This window comes from Paralichthys olivaceus, chromosome 3 (genome assembly GCF_024713975.1).
Source record: "Paralichthys olivaceus isolate ysfri-2021 chromosome 3, ASM2471397v2, whole genome shotgun sequence".
Classification (NCBI taxonomy): domain Eukaryota; kingdom Metazoa; phylum Chordata; class Actinopteri; order Pleuronectiformes; family Paralichthyidae; genus Paralichthys; species Paralichthys olivaceus.
In genome coordinates this window covers 23,678,174-23,693,903 of record NC_091095.1, presented here as the reverse complement: position 1 = coordinate 23,693,903, position 15,730 = coordinate 23,678,174, and the positions used below count along the sequence as shown (strand labels likewise).

The following is a 15,730-nucleotide window of genomic DNA, read 5'->3' as shown; positions in this document are numbered from 1 at the left end:
GAGCTGAGGGCTGGAAAGTAAGGAAAACAAAGCCCTCCAATGAGGCCGACCTGACATTAACACAGCTAGCTGCCAAAAAGGGTGACAGCAGTAGCGTAGCTGTCACAGCAAAGCATCTTGGTTCAACCGGAGAACAAAATGAACAGCGTCAGTGAGTCAGGCAGAATGTCCTTGGGTACACAAACGTAAACAAACAGGAGCATCACCAAGGAGACCGATGGCTTTTACGCATCCTATCCCGCATTTAACACTGCGTGCTGCTGGGGCAGAGTTCACAGGAAATCTGCAAGAGTGTGAAACAGTACAAAACAGGAAGAGAGCAGAGTTCGTCCACTGGAAATCAAACTGGAGCTGTCAGAACTTTGAAGACAACTTTGTATCTAAAAGAGTGAAAATAAACTCACTTCCAATATGTTTGTTCTCTCTGAATAAAAGACACTGAGGAGGGGGAAGTGAGACAGAGGGCAACAGGGTTTACAGGAAATGTGGTCAGAGTGTGGGGAAGCAGTGGCACTAACAAAGCCACTTGTGTGTTACAGAGACTGTCAATCAGCTTGGGGCATTTTTAAATCTATAATGTTTAGTCAAATCAGACTCTGGTTTGTTTGCCCCCCTTGGTCCAATTAATCTGGTAAATTTGAACACAGCAATCCAGCAAGAACAAGCACAGAAAGAGCCTTTAAATCTGGTCGCAAATTAGTTTCAGGCGGTTCATTACTGAGGAGAACATAAACAAATCTAGAACAGCTCCTGTAGCAACATGCACAAGTATGTAACTATGTAAGTATGTGAAATCAACAATACAGGGGTTTTCCTTTTAGTCAATTAATGGATTATTCAATACAAAAAAAAAATCTACAATTCCTTTTTCTATTTGACACATTTTTTTAAAAAAGGCTTTCCATCAAAAGAACACATCTGAATATGTAAACTTGGACATAAGAAATGTATTTGACCAAACAATAAATGGTTTAAATTGTACAACAGTTGCTAATCTAGGTCACAAATCTCGGACACATTTATCCAAATCCGAATCAATCTTTGCGTGGGCTATTAAGGGGCTAATGTCAAGTTATTCAAGAGCTTTTATAGTGAAAGGACAAACTAAAATTCCCAAGTTGCCTTGTCTTTTGGGGAACTTTCATGTCGGAGCTCAGACAACCAAATCTGTGGAGAGACTGCTAGGAGCATTTCACAGCCCCACCTGGCTGTAGATTACTCACCACAGTAGTATGTATGTATGCACCACCAGTCTGTTCAGTCAGGGCCTTGTACCATGGGCTCAGAACCTGCAACAAAAGAAGATCCAACACTTAGTTAGAGGTCTCTAAAAGATTATACAAGACAGAATAACACTGACAATCAAGCGTTTTTTTGGAAACCAGTTTTTCTGCTTCACCTAAAATCAGGTGTCACAGGAGAACAAATCTTACCCGAACATAACCTGTGAACACATCTTTTATAACAGGGATCCAAAGGGTCTATTCATGAGAGTAAACAATATCTATTATTTATCATTACAGAACTTCATGTAGCTGTTGACTTTGTGTTTATACAGTGCTTGAACAGAGCTCTGTCCATACTATTAAAACATTTGAGGAAGATAACCACACAAAATGTCAGACAGCCTGTAAATTCTTTAAACTTTTGTGCATTTTCCTTTATGAGACGAGATGAATTTTGTAGGCAAAGCTTTTGTAATGTCTTTAGATTATTTGTTTTTGGTTTTACTGTGGAGCAATCTTTTTACATTATCACTATTTCAATTATATCTGGTGCTCTGCTTGCACATGCATGAGGGTTCTAATGGAATTATAGCTTCTAAACCAATTCAAGCAAATGTTGTTATTCTTCGTCTTGTGTGATAGTAAACTAAATTAATTTAGGTTTTGGAAAATTGGAAAAATAAAGCTTTTTGAGCATCAATTTAGGCGTTAGAGGAGATTGTGAATCAAACTGTGTACTACTTTGACACATTTTATACACCAAACAATTAAATTATTAGGAGAACTCATCAACTAGAGCAAAACCAGTCTGCAACAGCCATAGCCATATACATGTATGAATGACCTTATACACATTCCCAATGAATCGCTTACTGACAGTGGTGGAAACTCGCAATGAATGTAGCAATATCCCAGCCAAACACACAGAACAAATTTGTTATACATTTACATGGGACCTAATGTTCCAATCACCATTAGTTTCAAAGCCCAAACTCAATTAAAGTGCACCATTTAAAAACATCTCAATCAGAATAAATAGTCCCCAACAAAATTAAATGTTCAATCTTTGCAAAAAGGTAGTCTAAACGGGTAGTTTAAAACTGTACCACATAAATGATTTAGTTAAGATGTTTCTTCACTTCCAAAAAGTGGTGGCTTCCAAGTTGAACAGGAGCCAACTCTTGATAAACCCTAACACCATTGGACCCTTTAATGGTAATATAATAAGAAATTATGACCTATTTACACAAGTTCACCAAAAGGAAACAAAGCCAAAACAGACGGTTGAGCTGCACAAATTAAAAACAGCTTGAGGACTTCCTGCATATATATATATATATATATATATATATATATATATATATATGTATATACATATACAATTAAATGCATATGTTAACACCAGACTGTATTTTTTCCATGTAAACAGTTGACCTGAAATCCTCAACAGAATGATGTAATATCTCAAAGACAAAATATTGTGCATACAACCAGAGCTAATGAATCATGATCATTTTCATCTCTCTCTCTCTCTCCCTCTCTCTCTCTCTCTCTCTCACACACACACACATACAGCCTTTTGGTATGACAGCATTTGTAGACACTAATGATTTTCAGTGTCCCTGCAGTGTCACCACATGTAAAATAATCCCTAATCATGCTTTGAAGTCAAAGTAAAAAAAGGTGCAAATGTAAGGAAGCACTACATGAAAACTAAAAGGTCTTATAGCAGTTTTTTCAAAGGTTACTCATACACCAGCTATACTAATTTCACCAAATTTAATATTGACATAATATCAATAAAATGTTGATTGTGTTTTTATTATTTATGTTGTCATGTTGTTACATTAAGTGCAGACGTCAAGCCAAAAATATTTGTCAAATGCATGCAACGTGGCGACAGTGAATGTTGGCATTCGTTAGCTATGGCCAGAGTTGCTGTTACAGCCCCCACCTGCCTTCTGCTCCTTTCCCCATGTTTTTCTAACACACAACAAATGTTGCGCCTGCTTCTTGGGGACTTGTTGATTTTAGTTAATGCTGGGCAGTGTCAACAAAATCATTATGGTGCAGTGTTTCAGATAGGAAACTGGCTTCCTCTGCAACAATAAAGTTAAAATAAGTTGCAGAGATCTCCTCTCCCTTTTGCAGGAGTGTGTGTTTGAGTGAGTGTTTCTGCTCCTCTCTGTTTCGAACTGACAATCACATTTATTTAGTTATCAATCAATGGTGTCGGATCATGAATCCGGATCGTAATGGTCATTTTATCCCTGAGGTTCTGGTGTTCACAACAGCATCAAATCCTCTGCATTATTCAGGTGAGAGGTGGAGCAGCAGACAGAGGCAGGAGGCGACACATTAACTTGCAGAGATCACGTGATTGTCTTTACAACTCACAGACACCGGTGTCAGCTCTCATCACCACAAACTCTCTTGACATCTTTGTTGGTGTCTTCCACTCACTCGCGGTGCATCCCCTGCTGAGTTCTCACATCGGATTCTCCTGTTTTTCTACAGGCTTTATACTGGGAGGCCAGGTGGAGAAATTCTGCAGAAACTGCGGAGACAGGAAACAACTCTTCACCTCTCCAAACCCTTAAAGCATGTTCCGTGCCAACATTTCCAGTGGGTGGCCAATCAGACTAGCAACTCATGGGTAATGTAAAGTAATGTAAAAGCATTGAAATCATTGCTCTCTGCAGAGCCTGTAATGGCTCTGTGGTTCAACTCTGTGCTAATTAATACAGCTGCAGACGAAGGGGCTGGATTGCATAATAGTGCAACGTCCACTGGAAATCACTGAACATTATTTGTTTCCAAGCTCCCTCTCCTTGCCCTCTGCTTCCTTCCCTTTTTCCCCTGACCTTGATTCCTCCTGTGCTACATTCCCTTTAGTCCCCTTTCGTCGTACTTTCCCTGGATGCCTATGTCTTTCCTGTCTCTGCTGCCTCTCTCAACAGTTCTGGTTAGAATAAGACTGCAGAGCCAAGGGAGGGATAATGTTACCACAAAGAAAGCAGTAGTTGGGTGTGGCCAGAGAACACTGAAAAGTTGCAGTTTTCTGAGGGCTTGCTAAAGGTTACGACCCTGTCATGGCGGATATCAGCAGTGTTTCCCAAAGAAGCCCAGTCTTAACAATACTGGGTGATGTGAAAAACTTAAACAAATAAAAGTGATCATAATAATGATAGTGACATAGTTTATTGGTGTTTAAGGGGGGCACTGGTGCTAGCTCACAGTAGAGGGTGGTTATCTGGGTCTAGGATGCATCCCTGTATAGTAGAAGATACCACTGGGATGGTAAGAGGTTATTTCTCTCTTCCGTTTAGGAGAATTGTCATTTTCGAAACTGACCTCCTGATACCTCTGCTGCTTCTAGATAAAGCTAAGCGGGAAACAGGATGCATTGCAGTTTTTGAAGGAATGCAGAGAAGAGTTTTAAGGGAACTATAATTAAAAAAAAATCCAGAATAAAGATGTATCCAGATGTGTTTATCTAAACACAGCTCGTTCAGGTATTGGCTTTGGAATGGTTGAAACTTTTTAGCTATAGTGTTTAATTACTTAGCTTAGCTACAAGACTTGCCTATTTGCTTAGCCTGTTGTTACCAACTGCCAACACGACCTCACTAAAGCCGTTTTCAGACATGGCCTGTGGGTAAAGTCCTAGGAATTGAGTAAATATTTTCTTTCTTTAATTTTTTTTCATTTTGTGTCTATCGCACGTCAGCAAATCTAGCGCTCGTGTACAGTGCAGTAGCTTGTAAGATCCCAACTCAACTTAGCCATTGCTATACTTTTACAAAAGTTCTGCCCTTTTAACATTTTACAGGTACACAGTAATTATAATGCCCTGTTTTCAAATATGCAAAATGTACAAACAGAAATGTACACCTACGTTTCACTGAAGATTTCTCTGACTTTGCGTGAAATTCAAGTTGCATATAAAACCCTTCTTTCCTCCCATAATACATACTGCTCCCCTTTACACAAGGGAAGCTTATGGATCACAGGCCTTTCATTTATAACAGCCATGCCACATCATAAAGATGGGTCAGATCTGACGTACATGCTAACTCCACAAATCCACAATGAGATCAGTCTTCTTTGAATGCAGGCCAATCCGAAGCCATATAAGACCAGCTCAACTAAAGAATAGACACTATGGACTTAAGCCTGTCTCACAGTGAAACACATTGACTTCTAAATCAGCACTGAGTCCAGGCTTTCCTGACAATAATGAATACAATACATCAGAGCACTGCAAAGATCCCCTGATATTTAGCTGGAGTTAAATGCACCTCAACCTGTGACCAAACAAATTGAAACCCTTCCGTTACTGAGATATGTTGTAAAATAATGGCCTGAACATGTTTCAGCAACATTATCCAATTAAACATTTGTCTAAAAATGTATCATGTTTAGCTCATTATTTCTTAAGTAACATACCAAAAAACATTTTTTGTCACATCATAATGACCTGTGACCATTCAAATCTAATTAGTTTATCCTTGAGTCCAAATTTGAAAATCTGTAAATTAAAGGGTTGCCTTGTGAGAAGGAAATCAACAAACGTTTGCTAACTGTATTGAATAATTCTTTGTCCTGCACCTGAATATATTTGACACGTCCAGTATGCTCATTTAGTTCCTCCTCTGAAACTTTAAGAAATTACATTGAAGCATTCTTCAGATATCACATTAATGAGATTAGGGTGGACAGACAGACAGAGACCCACACAAAGGCAATCTAGCCACGGCTGCAGCTGGCATGTATGAAATAAATAAACAAATAAAGGAAGGACTAAACAATTTGTTAATATGATGTAAGATTTCCTGGATACTACCATATCATAGTTTAGGTCAACATTGCCTATCCGGACCTTTACAGGATTCAGGCAAATTGGTGTTCCTGCCAGTCCAGCTCAACTCAATATCCGAGGCAGTGTCAGATTGCCAAAGTCATCAATTATCCTAATCCTAGCAGTTCAAAAGCATTTCCTCTAATAAATGTGAACAATGCAATATTTTTCTTTAGTTTATGGATGATATCATGAATGCGGCTTTTTTATTTATTTTACAAGTTAAGAGATAGATTGTGTTTCAACCAACTTAAAGTTAGCGCTTATTAGTTAGTCAGCTAGCAACAGCTGTTAAAATTTACCTGGCAGCAGAAATAATTTAATGGCTGGAATTGAAAAGTCTGCTTTTGTGTATAAAGTGGGAGTGGAGAGCTTGACATGCTCAGCAATTGAAGTAAGTTGCTAAAGCAGAAAAGCACCAGATAAGCAGCAACAGAGGCAGAAGGTGTGCACTGATAACATCAGGCCAGTTGTCATGCTGTCATACCTGCAGCTATCAGTGGAGACTCTTCCACAGCAGAAGCATTATCACTAATCTAAACACAGAGTTTCTTTTAGAAGCAAGGGTTACCCAAGGAACCAATATTAAACTACAAGTGCATCTGACATCAAATTGAACGAAGCTTGTGTTTACATTCAGAGGAAGATTGGGGCCACTTCATTATGCTGCCTTGCGGTTTGCATTATTGTACTATTCTTATTGTTTCAACTTTACACTAAGCCTTCTGATGCGTCAATAAGTAAGGACCAGTACAGTAAACAATGCAAGGTTCTTATCTTTCAGTTTCTAAGTGCCCAGGGATCATCTATAAAGAGCAAACTGGATTTGTCCATAGGCTCAATAACAAACAAAGGTTAATGACACTTCAGCAAGACAAAATAACACTACTTATATTGAAGCCTTAAAGGCACAGTGTGTAGAATTTAGTGATATCTAGTGGTGAAATTGCATGTTGCAGCTGAATACCCTTCACCTCACACTCCCCTTCCAAACCTGTGGTGGACTTCAGTTGTCATAAAAACTCAAAGGGTGTTAAATTTGTCCAGTCTGTACTACTGTTAAAAACCTCACAGCCCCCATAGAGAGGAACCCTTGATGTAAATATAAAGTATTTAAATCTAAAGAGGCTGTTCTAGGGTAAAGAAAACAACAACTCGTACAATTTTGATGAAACACATTAGTGAAAACATTTGTGCCAATAGATCCTTTTCACCTAAATCTTACACACTGGACCTTTTATAAAAACAGAAGTAAAAAGTTCATATTAGGATAAATTTGAGTCTAGTAGTCTGCCTCTGATTGGTTAGTTAGGATAAGAGTATCAGAGTAAGCCACTTAGACGCAGAGTAGGGAGTGCCATGCCTGTGTTTAACTTTCTGGGAAAAATATCACCTGCACTTTACCTGACTTCCTGATTAAGTGAACTCATTACAAAACACAACAAAATTTGGCCCCAAATGAAATTCAAACATGAAGAAAAACACCCAAACAAAGTTTTCAGCAGAACCAACATAATGTAGCTACATCAGTGTTGCTCGCCAGCAGCCCAGGCAGTGAGGGTAGTTCAGCGACCGCAACAGTGCTCTCCATTCCCCGCATTCCTAGCCCCAGTCAGGGAGGATGCTGACGGTTCTCTTGTACAACAACTTTGAGTCAAACACATTGAGCACCTTTTAATAGCAGAATCTTGTTAAATTATGTCAATAACATGAATGGAGTTATCTATATAGTAATATTTACAAATGGTAGGGCTGTAACAACTCCAAATCCACGGTTCCGACCTAGTTTTTTATGTTTTTTGTTTTTTTGAGGGGGGTGTTGTGGTGTTCTAACATGTCACTGTTTGTAACACACAATGTTTATTCTTTGCTGGACGGGCTGCTTTAAATTTTAGTGTACCCACTTCTCCAGGCATCACTTCACCACTGCGTTTAATGCCTGCAGCAAATCAGAAGTGTATCTACTTGCTAGCAAGCTTTTCAAGTCTTGGGTGAGCAACAGTACTTATTTGTGCTTAAAACACAGGATAAAATAATTAAGTTAAATTGCACAAGTCTACTACCTTCCAATTGGCTAAGACAAACCTGTCAACCTCAGATAAAAAGAAGTATTGCAATGGCACCTGGCCAACAGAGTTTGTAGCCAGATGAAGTTGCTGAGATCATATTCTTGGTAGAGCCATCTACACAGCACTCTGTGGCCTCGCAGAAATGTACAAAAAAGCTGCAATTCTTTAAAACCAACAAAATAGAGACTGAACATGAAAACTGTATAATCTAGTATCAGGACATTCATAACTAATCAATATCGGTCATAATAATGTCATCATATTGGATTAACATCTGCACCTGTATCACTTATACAATATATTCTAATGAAATAGCCTCTAATTGTTACAGGCAGCTAAACTGTGAGCTGGCAATGTGGGATGGAAGCTGCAGGGTAAGAATAATCACCCTCACTCTCTGCAGTGGAGAGAAAGAGGGGCGGCAGGCCTGCACAATTCAAAGCCTTATGGGTGAGGGGTGGGGGGGTATACCCACCCAGCACAGACACATTCTTTGCAGTGTTGAACTTGACCCCTGGGGTTGCCACACACCATGTGACTGCCGTCAACTGCCTGTGTGTGTGTGTGTGTGTGTGTGTGTGTGTGTGTGTGTGTGTGTGTGTGTGTGTGTGTGTGTGCGCGCGCGTGTGTGTGTGTGTGAGAGAGAGAGGGAGGGAGAGATATTTTGCATTATAAAATAATGTAACATAAGGACATACTACACAGAAATACAATATATTGTATATTGATATTTAATAATTTGGCAATCTTACCAAACCTTCAATTTAAACTCTTGATGAGCAAGAAATCTTGTATTGTTGTTTTCTTCTGTAATGTAACTGAATGATCATCAGTAGATCCAAATGCTTTGAAGGTTCAATGTTTGCCATAATAACCAATGTCCAATTTCTTATTCATTGCATTATTTGTTTTGTCTTTTTATTATTCCATATGCATTTCTACAAAATTGCAATATGCAGTGATCCAACAGAATGCATTGTGCATGTTGATTAATCATTATTAGATTTCCAAGAGAAGAACATTTATTTTCAGTAACAGATTTGTGCTTCACAATTTCATGTAACATTCATAAACTGGGGTTTACAATTTTGCTTGGATATGAAATTCTAATATAATTATGGGTGTAATTTCTATGAGAAACCATTTCTCCTTTTTGTAATGTTTACACAAAGAATTGGCCCCACACGTGACATGACCACAGGTTATTTTTGTTCACAAATCATCAGTGTAATCAACTTCTTAACATTTTCTAATGTACATCAATGATAGCACATGAAATAATACAACCGTAAACGTCTGTGATTGTCTAACCTATCTTTTGTGCGGTCCAAGGTTGGGCACTGGAGAGTAAAAGAAACTAACTAAGAACATCGGGTCGCATTTGGCATCTCTTTGCATTGGGTGTAAAATGGAGCCAATAGAGACTGACTGACTCATTTTATGACTTTGTTGATGTTTATGTTCACTAGAGCTGCCGGAGCTTAAGTTAGCATCACAAATTGAATAGATAGGTTGCCCAGAGCTCTAAATCCCCAAGATCTCAGTTAAGCGATTGTTTATAACAGTAAATATGTTAATTAGCTGAGACTCTGACTACTCTTCACAAAATCAACCCACAATCTACAATTAAAGTTTCCCTCTTCAATCTTATTAAGATGACATTGTTAACGATGACACTAATCCTATTACAGCTTTTGGGGCTTGGAAATTAATCTAACTATCCTTTAGCTTTAGCTCATAATCAAGCTTCTCAATCTTAACTCATCAATGCTTTACTGTAAATGTTGATTTCATGTAAAAGAAAATAATAATTTATGTAAATATATTTCGAGATCACACAATATCAGATCACTGATTTTTAGCATGAAGTGTCAGACAGGTTTTGATTCAACTCTGTGCTAATTTTGGAGGTTGTACTTCATTGTGTTGTGCTGCAACGGAATGCATAGTCACTGTGTGTGTGTTGAGAGTATTTAGGCCACCTGTTTCCCTCAGACTCCAGCATTACAATATGCAGTATTATATTCAAATGAGGGGGATTTGGCCTGATAGATACATAGTCAAAAGCTACTTTCACACATGCACTGCAAACTTGAACGTTTCTCTACATCAAACGTCTGAATCTGTTGCACTGGACAATAAACAGCACCTAATTCCCTGCTCTCGAGTGCAAAGTTTGCGTAATGTCCGGTTGAGCAAATATGTGAAAAGAGCTAGTCGAGACCAGGGAGAATGTAGGAGTGTTGACAGCACCTCTCCCATCTCTCCTGCACATTCTGTCCAGGTGCCATCCCTCTCCATAATCAAAGTACTTCCTGTCAGCCTTTCACAGACAATCTCTAGTTGTGTGCTACAAGTATGAAAGGGCAACTTAGGACAATGGCTGGGCAAACAGCAAAAGTTGCTCTCTGGGAATCGTAGATTTTGTGGAGCCATTGCTTAACTGTTTAGACAACATCACAAATATCCAGGTCAATTTCATTTAGTCAATCATCAAGTAACTGCAGGACTCCAGACTGACAAGACATGAAATTCAGGCAAAGGTGACCTATAAGAATGTGTCTGTAAGATAGTTAGTAATCAAGAGCTGACAAGAGGGGGTCTTCATCATACCATCGAGGAATGGAGAATATTCTACACCGGATGTAATGTTCAAAATGAAAGTGAAATCAAGATGAGCGATATTTAAGACTCTTCTGTCCCACTACAGTTCCACATTTGTAATGAGGACAGTTTCGATGAGGAATCAGTACATGATCTTGCATTAAAAGGGCTGTTCCATATTTGTGTCTCTCTCCATCTCATGTCAGGCCATTACCCAAATAAGGAAGACATTTTTACCCACTGCATTTCTTTGTCCATTTTGCCTTTCCTGTTTCAATTCACAACACTGAGAGCACTGGTTATGTAACTGTACTACTCCACCACTCTGTGATTTAATAAGGCCAACTAATCAATGTGTCCTGTGTAGATGACATGACTCAGCTGCTTGCACTATAACTAACCATATTCTTGTGTCATGTGCCCATTTGTTCGCTCTGGGAAAAACAACATCAAGGGCAAATTAGTAAGTCCAGGATATACCAACAGTGTTCGCATTATATTTCGAAAAAGCCTTCCAGTCACATCCAGTTCTTCACTGTCGAAATTACCAAGTGAAACTGTTCAAAGAAATGAGTGACTATAAACAGACAGAGACAGCACAGATTACTCTCACTGCTCCATTTTAAATGCTGGTGTCTGGTACAGGATGGTCATTAATAGAAACCTTGCTTGCAGTGTATTCAGGGAAATGGGCCAATGTGAGGATGGTCAACAAGCGGTGACCCCGGCCGTCAGCTGTCAAATACTAATCCGATTTCTATGCATCTTTTTCAGTTGTACAGCATAGCACATTGTTAAATATACAGTTAAATACAGTCAATCAAAGCTTTCTGTTTATCTTTACAAGACTGAAAACACTGCTCAAGACTTGATGTGTGTGCCCTTATTACGCTATCTCACCACAACACTGTAGGAAACTAAAGTCAAAAAAAAAGAAATGGCACTCCCTCGTCCACTCCCATCTTTCCCTCATGTATTCTGATATCAATGATTGGTAGGTGTACCAAAGGGACAGTTTGGCTTTGAGAATGCGTCGTTTTCTCCTCTCGGCCACTGAGATCCACCAGCGGATAGACATACTAGTAGAAACTCCAACCTCCATGGTTGACCACAGAGATAAACAACCACTGCTCAGTGTGTTTGTCAACAGAAACCACAAGCACTAGATTTTAAGGACAGTACGCTCTGTTGCTGGGGTTTTGAATTAGATTAGTGTGACGTTGCCATGCAAAACGTTTGATGTGCATGTGGTGAATATTATTCAGCTAAATACAGGCCCAAAATCTTATGGATGGATTCACAATTTAAATGAATAAATTGTAAGATTGTGTCTTTTTTTGTACCGAATTCTACAGAAACGTTGCTGTGTGTTGGGGTCTTTCCCATTCTGTTGAACAAGTCTTTTGGACTGCACTTGTAAGCACCTCATGTAGTCCCTTCAGTGTCCCAGGATCAAAACTGTCCTTGCCTGATAATAACTTAAGTTAATTAATGTTGGATTACTATTTCTTACGTTTTGGGGATATTTGTGGCAACATGTGTGTAATATGCTTTGGCATGATGTTAAGCAGAGACACGTGAAACAGCTAAATGCTACATGACAAACAGCCAAGATGTTACAAGACAGACACTGGGTCTTTTCAGGGATGGCATTTTATAATGTGTTTTCTGGATGCTCCTTGATGTCGGGGTCTATTTGGGTGTGATTAAGCACCCAGACAGTAGCTTACAATATAGCAAGCCAGATTAATTATGATTAATGTTGCTCACTAAAATTAAGTTATGTGCTAAAAGGTTCAGCAGTGGAGCAGAGTGGGAGCCCAGCACATGCTGCATATAATTGACCAATTAATTGGTCAGACCTTTCTTTATCAAACAACCCACATTACATGTGCAGGTGTGACCCTGTTCTTGATGAAGGTCATTGACAATGCACATATTATCTGGTGTACATTGACAATTGGGACTATAGAGGCAGCTGTTACAGCACAACAAAGACCACGATTATGGATTACTACGCCGTTACAAAGTCGTCCTGCATCTTTTCCAGCAAATCATCAAAAGCCAGTAAATAATTAGGGTTTAATGTATAATCACTTGTGACATAACAACAACCATGTCAGAACAATTAACTAACACAAAACTAAAAGAAGTCAGGGCTGTGATCATGACAGCACAAAAACCAAAGCAATAGAGGCAATATCCAGGGAAAACAATCCCCTCCAGACTCAATGAATTGGATTTTTGTTTCTGGTAAAGAGGCATCTGAATTCAGTCAAAGCCACTTAGCTTCTGTACTAACTACAGTTCCACTATCTGGCATTACGCAACATTAATGCAGAGAGGGAGACTCTCTTCAAATACCAAAGCTAAACAGGGCCTATAGTTGTACCTGAGACAGTCTGAGCATTCATCTAAGTTGATGTATCAACAGCTGCAGATTACATATGCCAGTGGCCACATAAAAAGACTTGTTTCTATGTCTGGCAGGCGTCCTTGCTTGACACACTGAGCCAACCTCAACAAACGAGCACAGATAAGATAAGTATACGATGCCTTGCATGTTCTGTCAAATGTTGCACTTTTATACCACTAAGGGGAGAGAGCCAACACATTTGTTTTGCACCTGTGCAGGAGAGGTTTGCAGGCCAGTAGTCAATGGTTCCAATCCAAAACAGCTGATTAAACAGACCTGGCATATGATCACACCAAAGCAAAACAAAACAAGATATGTTGGATATATTCAGTATATTCAAACCACTGGATGATAAGCAGTGTTTTCACTTTAGTAGGAGGAGGTGTAACGGAAATAGTGAGACGGTAAAAATAAAACCAATCATTCCTGAGAAGTTTAAAAACAGCTACAGATGTTGTGCTTCTGTGTTTATGTTAAAGCCCACTAAAAGACTGTTATCTGATACGAATACCAATGCTTAAAAGATACAGTATTGGTCGGTCTGTCACTACTACAAACAAAGACCAACAGAAGGACACAGACAGAGCCTATTTTTGTCTTTGGATGATCAAGGGTTCTTGTGTGATACTGCTCTCCAAGGCACTGATATAAATGAAATAATGAGCTTAGCACCTCTATGACATCAGGTCAAACCCCCATACATTACCATTAAATAACCCACCTTACATATATGCAGCAACATTTGATCAGAACAAAGTAACAGAGGCTGTAAGGAAAAGAATTGTTGAGGCAACAGGCTACTACAAAGCATTATACAGAATTAAGATGTGTGTTAGCAGAGAAATTTTACAACTAAGATTTCAATTGCCTACAAATGCCCTAACCTGATTAGCATGGCTCATTTGAGTTTATACTACCAACTCTTTCCTTCCTTGCACAGATACTGAAGGCCTATCTGGGACTGGTACATTGTGTCATTGAGTAGAGCTTCACAAGGTTGGCAAGTGGCCCTCCTGGGTGTGTGTGTGTGTGTGTGTCTGTGTGTGTGAGTGTGTGTTCACCCCTCCCCCACACCACCCATGGCTTTGGAGCAACCAGCTGCACAGCACTCTAGTAAGCTTTGAATAAGATTTGACACAAGGGTAATAAAATAATATGATAGTGTTCAATGCACTTGGGCACATTAAGGGGATCTACTGTACGCTGCAGAAAATAATCCAAATCAAACAGCAACATTTGTTTATAATGTAATAACAACTATGGACTTGTAAGCACAACTCCACAAACTAGTTACTACAACTGTGGCACAAAATCCTACCAGTGCACTTTCAGTTTTGATCGATGAATGCTGTTATTCTGCGGCCTTTAATAACAACACCTACATGTGGACACTTATAAACGAGGTATACACTAACACAAAAAAAGTAAACAAGAAATAAAGGCATGGATTATTATAAAGTATCCAAAATGAAACTAAATGGCATAAAAAGTTCACCCAACGTTTCATTGTGTGTTCCAGCAGCATGGAATCTACAGGGATGCTATGTGCGCTGCTGAGGTTAGAGATCACAGCCTCAAGTCACTGTAGTTGCAGGAGGAAGGGCGCGATCACAAATACAAACCACGCACGAGAACTGCCCTGTGAGCGCACGCACGCCGCGCGCGCGCGCACCCCCTCACGCGCTGACGCTGCCCATCCCCCACCCGGAGAGAAAACACACAAATACACGTCCACAGCGACACAGTAACGCGCACACGGCCGCTGTCTAAAGTCAGCGGTCACCGGCGTGCGCGGGGGCACCATTAATAATGGCGGTGATAAGGTAAAAAGGCGATAAACACTCACCAGAAGCTCCAGATCACACAAGGGGGGTGCCTGCTCCTCTGTGCTCCTAATATGGGATCTCCTCCTCCTCCTCCTCCACCACCACCGCGGCTCTCTGGCTCTGATTAAAGCTCGACCAAAGCGTTATAACGGCCCGCAGAGCCGGCCAGCCGCTGCCGGGAGTCCCCTATGAGCGGTGTGTTTGGATACACGGGCACATAGAGTGATAAATCCCCAGGAAGAGGCGCTGGATGGACAGTGGCTCTCTGGATTGTAGCTTTGCTCGCTAGTAGAGAAAAGAGCCAAACGGTTCAGTAGCAGCCAGCGGCTCCAGACTGAAACACAGCAGCTGACCCGCCAGGCGAAAATGAGCCAGGCCCCGGCTCCTCTCTGCAGGAAGCGCGCTCCACTCACATAAACATCAAAATGGGTGTCGCAGTGTGGAGGAGAGCGGTTGGCTGGGGTTGGCGGGAAATCAACAAAACAATGTGCACAAATGAAGAACAATTCATTTTGCTCCGATAACATTCTCCATCCAACACGTTAGGATGAGTGAAAAGCACGTTTTCTGGTTTTCTGCTCCTAAAGCTACTCGAAGAAGAACGTTTTTTGGTTATTTATTTGAAGGCGTTACACCAAAATGTGTAATGTTGTAATGTTGAGTGTGAATCATAGACTTTATATAAAGAGTGTGAATGTAATAGTGGTATGTATTATGAACACTATAGT

At 39.9% G+C, this 15,730-nt stretch overlaps 1 protein-coding gene across 2 annotated transcripts in view; it reads right to left on the bottom strand.

Moving 5' to 3' along the window:
- Positions 1–15,428, bottom strand: part of tbl1xr1a (TBL1X/Y related 1a) — a 44,312-nt gene extending 28,884 nt beyond the window's left edge. The window contains exons 1-3 of one of the 2 annotated variants that reach the window (XM_069522555.1): positions 15,023–15,360; positions 3,624–3,783; positions 1,224–1,289 (exon numbers count right to left, since the gene is read on the bottom strand). The gene's annotated coding sequence lies outside the window, so the exon portion shown is untranslated. Of the gene's footprint in view, positions 1–1,223; positions 1,290–3,623; positions 3,784–15,022 lie in introns of both variants that reach the window. The other variant, XM_020081125.2, reaches the window with a different exon arrangement.
- Positions 15,429–15,730: the final 302 nt, after the last annotated feature.